The sequence below is a fragment of the Oncorhynchus nerka genome, unplaced genomic scaffold (assembly GCF_034236695.1).
Source record: "Oncorhynchus nerka isolate Pitt River unplaced genomic scaffold, Oner_Uvic_2.0 unplaced_scaffold_6698, whole genome shotgun sequence".
In the NCBI taxonomy this organism is placed as follows: Eukaryota; Metazoa; Chordata; class Actinopteri; order Salmoniformes; family Salmonidae; genus Oncorhynchus; species Oncorhynchus nerka.
Genome location: NW_027034616.1, coordinates 1 through 8,380, shown reverse-complemented (window position 1 = coordinate 8,380; position 8,380 = coordinate 1). Strand labels below are relative to the sequence as shown.

Genomic DNA, 8,380 nt, shown 5'->3' with positions numbered 1-8,380 from the left:
CTTTGTTGGGTAATGTTTGAGTCCTGTCAAACGTGTCATTTCCATTAATACTGATCAGTTCTGCATCTGCAGGTGGATACGGTGCGGGGAAAACCACTACGTCACTCTTCAGTGTGTCTGAGCTGAAACACACGTCATACTGCTGAGTAGATTTAGAGTAAGACCAGCTCCCGTCAGGGTGTGTGGTGATCATTGGGGCGCTGTGCCTTCTGAAACTGTCGTCATGTCTTGCAGCATTTTACAGCTATTAAAATGATGAGGCTCAATAAAAATATCGAATGACACCGAGGCAATGGCGATCAGCAAATACAGGTTTAAATCAGAGACGCTCTCCTCCTGTTCTCGGTACGTTTCTGAAATGAGTCTGGATTTCACCTGGTACTTTCAACCACCACTACATCAATAGACACAGTCGCTGACAGTGAGGGTTCTCCGTTATCAGAAACCAACACCACCAACGGGTGAGCTTTCAGGTCATTGTCACTCATTCGCCTCTTAGTCCTTAGTTCCCCGGTGCTGGTTCCGATTCGGAAGAGGTTGGTTCCCTTGGGCTCAGAGATGTGATAAGAAAGCAGCGCATTGTAGCCAGAGTCGGAGTCTACAGCCCTGATCTTGGCCACAAAGTAGCCCGCTTCAGCAGAATAGAGAATGTTCTCAGAGTTAACGGAGCCGTGATCAGAATAGGGCGCGAGAATCCCAGGACTGTTGTCATTCTCATCCAGAATAAAAACGTTTACAGTCACGTTGCTGCTGAGAGGAGGAACACCAGAGTCTGTGGCCTGAACTTTAAACTGGAAAGTTTGTATCTCCTCGTAGTTAAAAGACTGCAAGACTGACCATATCTCCGGTATCCGAGTTGATATTTACAGATGATGATATTGAAACACTTTGTGTCTAATAATGAATACGTCACCTTTGCATTTCCATCTGAATCTGGATCAAAAGCAGACATCGTATAAATGACGTCACCTACCGGACTGTTCTCTTTGACATAAACGTGAACCACGGGTTCTGAGAAGCGAGGAGCGTTGTCATTCACGTCAGAAACGCGCACAGTAATGACGCTGGTGCTGGAGAGAGGCGGGGTCCCTCCGTCCGTAACTGATGACGGTGACATTGTACTGAGAAACACTCTCTCTGTCAAGACGCCCATCTACCACTAACGAATAATAGTTTTTATAGTTCGACTTTAGTTTAAAAGGAACAGCGCTCAACAAGATTACAGTAAGTGAGGCCGTTTTTCCCTCCGTCTTTATCTATCACAGTCACCAAGGCGACCACTGTCCCTATTTCACTATCCTCTTTCACTGGGCTCATTAAGTGACGTCACTGATATTTCAGGGGCATTGTCGTTGACATCAATAACCTCTACCAACACTTTACAATAACCACTGCGGGGTGAGGGACCTTGGTCAGTTGCTTGTACACGTATTTCATACGCTGCGTTTGCCTCCTGATCCAAATGTCGCCTTGACAGTCATTTCACCAGTGTCTGGATTCAGGGCAAACATATCAGCAGGATTCAGATTCCCACGCTCAACGAATGAATACACAAGTTTACTATGTAGTCCTTCGTCTATATCAGTAGCACTAAGTGTTAAGACTGTAGTCCCAAAAGGTATATTCTCAGGCACACTGACCTTATACAGCGGCTTGCTAAATGAGGGTGAATTATCATTAGAATCTATGACATTTACAACAATAGGCAGCGTTCCGGATTGTGGAGGTTTTCCTCCATCTACAGCGGTCAGGGTGAGCTGGATAACGGGCTGTTTCTCTCGGTCTAAAGCTTTCTGCAGTACTAACTCAGCAGACACACTCTGCTCTCCGCCGTTCTGTACATCCAGGGAGAAGTGTTCATTCGGGCTCAGCTTGTAGCTCTTCACCGAGTTACTGCCCGTGTCTGCGTCATTCGCTATTGGCAGTGGGTATCGCTCGCCGGGGTATGAAGATTCAGTTATGTTAAAAGTAGCAACCTTTTTAATGAATGACGGAGAATTGTCATTGATGTCTAAAATATTCACCTCGATGCGGTGGAGAAGCATAGGATGGCTCAATATGGCCTCTATATTTAGAGAGCACTTTACCGTACTCGGACAAAGCTCCTCTCTGTCTATTCTCTCGTTAACGAACAGTACTCCTGTTTTCAGATTCGCATCAAAATACCTCTTACTCTGTCCCGATACAATCCTTAGACCCCTTGACTCCAGTTCGTGTACATTAAGGTTTAAATCCTTGGCGAGATTCCCCACAAACGTGCCTTTTTCCACCTCCTCTGAAACGGAGTAAGAGATCTGCGCTGCAGACCAGTCAAATAAACAAAGCAACGCGACGCACTGAATCCAAACGCCTTCTCTTTGTCTTCGACAACCCATGGTTGCTTTTTCAAAATGAATTAATCCAACAGAATATATTCACATTTCCACGAAACCTAAAAACCGGTAAAATGTTTTTAAAAATCCACCCAGCCCATTCCGTCTCACCACCATTCGAGTGTTTCGCATCACAAAGCTCTCGAGACTGGTGACTCTATTCTCTTTTTCTTTCAGAGAGGAGGAGTCATGGAATATCAGGGACTTCATTTACTTCTGTGGTCTATAGTGACACCGTGTGCCACTTGCATTTCACTTGTTGTTGGAATACTGCGATGACCTCAAAGTCGACAATATCACACTGGACATTTACTCACCGAAAGGCCCACGTGTTAAAAAGGACAAATGTGCTGTCACATGCAAAACACAGGGAACGTAGCTACATGCAAGTAAAGTAACCTCATATAAAGAAATACATCTTCACATGGTCGTGTTCTGATAACAACGACAGAAGCTAAAGCAATCAAAGAAGAGTAGCGCGGACTAAAACTCAAGGCATTGACACGGAAAGCTCAAGGGTCTACCATTATATTGAACCTTTATTTAACTAGGCAAGTCAGTTGAGAAGAAATTCTTACTTTCAATCACGGCCTAGAAACAGTGGGTTAACTGCCTTGTTGAGGGGCAGAACGAAAGCGTTTTACCTTGTTAGCTCGGGGATTCGATCTTTCAACCTTTTGGTTATTAGTCCAAAGCTCTAACCACTAGGCTACCTAATGCTCTCGAGACTGCAAATACACAATACTCATGAACAAATGTCCACGTTGCATCTATTCCATTACACCTGTGAAAGGTATCAATACGTTTACATGCGTTACACACTAATCATTCGATATGAAACTGTTTATGGCAGTCGGGAGATTATGCAATCGTCATGTAAAGACGTATGTTAATGAGTGTAATGTCAAAATCGGAAGTAAGCATGCGCCGATTAATACACCTGGTTTCCTGAGCGATCTTTCGATTTATTAGGACATGTAAACACCTGAATTGGCGTTCCAGCTGTGTGTTGATCTGCGCATGTGCTAGCACCAGCTGAGCGAGCCTCCCAATTTCAGAGTGAAGTGAGTTCAGATCAACTGAATGTACGCTTCTTAGAGGTAGTTTGGGACATACCAACGTTATATGTCTGAACTCAGAATCAAACTGTGCTTCCCAAAAATAACATGTTAGCTGTGGTAGAACATTTATTTTGATTGACGATTTTCTGCACGTATCAAAGAGTGCCACCAGCTGGCCTGATTTCAAATGTGTTCACGGGAAACAAGATTATTAGGGAAACTTATTCTTGCAAAGCATATAAACGTTTTAATCAAACTAATATATGAATCTGACTATACACAATAATAGCATTATTATGTGCATGTAACCGCATTCAATGTTAAATGAACACTGCCCCTAATCAGAGCACAAACGGTTTCAATGTGCCATGGACTGTGCTAGGAGTTCCTACTTGCTGAACATAGACCTTTGAAAGGAAAAGCCACGGTAGACATGGCTCAAGAACTCACCTTGAGGGTGACAAAGTCATATTCAATTGTGTAGCCTAATATCAATGTAGCCTCATTTTATTTTTGCTCAACCTTTATTTTCTAGGCAAGTCAGTTGAGAACAAATTATTTGTTAATGACGGCCTACTCGGCCAAACCCTAAACTTGACGACGCTTGGCTGGTTGTGCGCCGCCCTTTGGTACTCCCAATCACGTCCGGTCGTGATACAGCTTAGAATCGAACAAGGGTCTGTAGTGACGCTCTAGCACGAAGATGGAGTGCCTTAGACCGGTGCGCCACTCGGGAGATATAAGCTGTATATTTCCCATACGTTGTATACGTTACTTCCTATTTACTCACAATATCCTATACACACATTACACTTTGCTGGGGACTGACACATTTACACATTTGAGAAGTGCAACATTTCTGTAGCCTATAGCATCATAGAAAGCCAATCACAAGTCACAAAGCATTGCAGGCTTGGCACGTATATTTAGCTTCGAAGTTTAGCGCGCCTTCAGAACCATGGACAGCAACGCCCACTTCATGAACCACACGCGCAGTGCAAAACAATGTCCAATGTGAACACTTTGGAAGGATTGCTGTTTTCAAAGTAAGAGCGACTTTTGAAAACAATATGCTTTGACTGCGAGTTCCAAAGGAGTAAAATATATAGAATTCAATATGAAATGTAAAGGTTGGTTTATGTAGAGAGCTTACCTTCTCTTTGTTGGGTAATGTTTGAGTCTGTCAAACGTGTCATTTCCATTAATACTGATCGTTCTGCATCTGCAGGTGGATACGGCGCGGAAAACCACTACGTCACTCTCTTCCAGTGTGTCTGAGCTGAAACACACACGTCATACTGCTGAGTAGATTTAGAGCAAGACCAGCTCCCGTCCAGGGTGTGTGCTTGAGTGATCATTGGGGCGCTGTACCTTCTGAAACTGTCGTCTGTCCTGTGGCATTTACAGCTATTAAACTGATCGAGGCCAATAAAACATAATTGACACCGAGGCAATGGCGATCAGCAAAATAAAGGTTTAAATCAGAAGCTTTCCCTCCTTTCTTGGTACGTTTGTATTGAGTCTGGATTTCACCTGTACTTTCAACCACCACTACATCAATAGACACATAGTCGCTGACAGTGAGGGTTCTCCGTTATCAGAAACCAACACGACCAACGGGTGTGTTTTCAAGTCATTGTCACTCATTCGCCTCTTAGTCCTTAGCTCCCCGGTGCTGGTTCCACTTCGGAAGAGGTTGGTTCCCTTGGGCTCAGAGATGTGATAAGAAAGCAGCGCATTGTAGCCAGAGCCGGAGTCTACAGCCCTGATCTTGGCCACAAAGTAGCCCGCTTCAGCAGAATAGGGAATGTTCTCAGTGTTAACGGAGCCGTGGTCAGAATAGGGCGCGAGAATCCCAGGACTGTTGTCATTCTCATCCAGAATAAAACGTTCACAGTCACGTTGCTGCCGCGAGGAGTGGTTTACCAGAGTCTGAGGCCTGAACTTTGAACTGGAAAGTTTTTATCTCCTCGTAGTTAAAAGACTGCAAGCTGACTATATCTCCTGTATCTGAGTTTATATTTACAGATGATGATATTGAAACACTTTTATCTAATAATGAATACGTCACTTTTGCATTTTCATCTGAATCTGGATCAAAAGCAGACGTCGTATAAATGACGTCACCTACCGGACTGTTCTCTTTCACATAAACATTAATCACTGGTTCTGAGAAGCGAGGAGCGTTGTCATTCACATCAGAAACGTCTACAGTAATAACGCTGGTGCTGGAGAGAGGCGGGGTCCCTTCATCCGTAGCTGTGATAGTGACATTGTACTGAGCAGTGCTCTCCCTATCAAGAGGCCCGTCTACCACTAAAGAATAATCGTTTTTGTAGTTCGACTTTAGTTTGAAAGGGACAGAGCCTACAAGTTTACAGTTGGTGAGGCCATTTTGACCTCCATCTTTATCATTTACTGTGACCAAGGCGACCACAGACATTAACTCAGCATTCTCTCTCACTGGGCTCATAAGTGACGTCACTGATATTTCAGGTGTATTGTCATTGACATCAATAACTTCCACTAACACTTTACCATGGGCACTGCGAGGAGAGTGCCCACGATCCTGACACCTGCACACGAATTTCGTATGCAGCGTTTTCTCAAAATCTAACTTCCCTTAACTTTAATTTCACCTGTGTCTGAATTTATGGAAAATGTATCGGCAGGGTTAAAATGTCCCCGTTCAATGAAAGAATAAACAAGATCACCATTTACCCCTCATCTAAATCAGTGGCGGTGATTGTTAATATAGATGACGCAAAGGCAACGTTTTCAGAAACACGTGCCTTGTAAAGGGATTGGCTAAATACTGGCGTATTGTCATTTACATCCATTACGTTAACAATAATCTGTAATGTTCCGGATCTTGGAGGATTTCCACCATCTAGAGCGGTCAGGGTGAGCTGGATCACAGGCTGTTTCTCTCGGTCTAACGCTTCTGCAGCACTAACTCAGCAGACACACTCTGCTCTCCACCGCTCTGTACATCCAGGGAAAAGTGTTCATTCGGGCTCAGCTTGTAGCTCTTTACCGAGTTACTGCCCGTGTCTGCGTCATTAGCTACCGGTAGAAGGTATCTCTCACCGGGATATGAGGATTCTGAAATATTTAATAATTTCACGGTTTCACGGAAAGATGGTGCATTGTCATTTATGTCAAAGATATTCACCTCTATACGGTGGAGCTGCGTAGGATGGCTCAATATGGCCTGTATGTTTAGCGAACACTTTACCGTATTCGGACAAAGCTCCTCTCTGTCTAGCCTTTCCTGAACATATAGAATTCCTGTTTTCAAATTCGCCTCGAAATACCTCTTAGGCCTACCGTGTCCCGATACAATCCTTAGACCCCTCGACTCCAGTTCCTGTACATTAAGGTTTAAATCCTTAGCGAGATTCCCCACAAACGTGCCTTTGTCCACCTCCTCTGAAACGGAGTAAGAGATCTGCGCTGCAGACCAGTCAAATAAACAAAGCAACGCGACGCAATGAATCCAAACGATTTCTCTTTGTCGTTGACTACCCATCGCTGCGTGTATTTTTTTTTATCCCAGTAGGAAAGTCACATATCCATGAATTTCCAAAAAGCCTATTGGAGAGATCCTGTACACAGCCAAGCCCTCTCCATCTCACCACCGTTCGAGATTTTCTGATCGCAAAGCTCTCGGTAGTGGTGACGCTATTCTCTTTCTTATTAAGAGAGGAGGAGTCATAAAATATCAGCGACGACATTAATTTCTGTGGTCTATAGCGACACTGTGTGTTACTGTTATAGATTGCCTATATTACTCATGTAAAATAAGATCTTATAGTAAATATTTCACTTGTTGTTAGAATTTCACTTACGTTAGAATACTGAGAATACTCGTGTTGGACATTTACTACCCGAAATGCCTAGCTATGTATTTAAAAGGGGCGGCAGGGTAGCCTAGTGGATAGAGCGTTGGACTGGTTAACCCGGAGGTTGCAAGTTCAAAACCCCCCGAGCTGACAAGGTACACATCTGTCGTTCTGCCCCTGAACAGGCCGTCATTGAAAATAAAATTTGTTCTTAACTGACACCTGGTTAAATAAAAATGAGAAGAAAATATTAAACGTTCTGATCCAATACAAAGCTTACAGGAAAGTAGCTAAAGAAAAGTCAACCACGTATAGTAAAATAAATGTTCACACAGTCATGTTCTGATAACAATGACAGAAGATATGCTATGTTTATGCTATGCTCAAGTGGTTAACATCGTGACGCTCTCAGACTTCAAGAAACACTCCTCAAACGTGAATTCCCAAATTGCATCTCCTCCATTACACCAGTGACAAGTTTTACCTATAAAAATCCAGTGTCCCAATCATCAGAGATCAAAAAATGGTTTCGACCGCATTCGGTAGATTTAACCGCTTACTGAACATAGATAGACATTTGGAAACAAATATAGGTCTACGCGGTTGAAATTGACAAATATACGACAGTATGCAACTTTTAGGCGTTCAATGTCGATGATAATTATGTAGCCTATATCATCGATCTGTAATATGATGCATACTTACATTTCCATATGTTCCACCTTATTTTCTCGCAAATACTCTATGTATACAAATGCTAGGGTGAGAAAAATTGCACAAATTCGTGAAGATTAAACACTGTTGATAAGTGTCATGGGCAGCCATTCATTCATACGTCAGAGAGCATTCAGCGCTTCGCGCGAATCTTAATTTCAGAAGATTAGCACCTTTAGAGACAGGGACAGCAAATCTCGCTTTATGAAGCCAGAGGCCAAAGGCATAATTACGAAACAAATCAAATGTCATAACTCTGAAGTGGAAGGCTCTTTTCAAGCTAGAGGAACTAGCAACAGTTATCTTTAACTATGGGGAGTTCAAAGGAGTAATTCATGAAGCAATATTTCAATAGACAAATAGGCTCGTTTATGTAGAGCTTACCTTC

General features: G+C 43.1%; 2 pseudogenes; both read right to left on the bottom strand.

The window, feature by feature from the left end:
• Nucleotides 1-4: 4 nt before the first annotated feature.
• Nucleotides 5-2,375, bottom strand: LOC135566192 (protocadherin alpha-2-like; annotated as a pseudogene).
• A 2,207-nt stretch (nucleotides 2,376-4,582) lies between these two features.
• LOC135566191 (protocadherin alpha-2-like) lies at nucleotides 4,583-7,065 on the bottom strand (annotated as a pseudogene).
• Nucleotides 7,066-8,380: the final 1,315 nt, after the last annotated feature.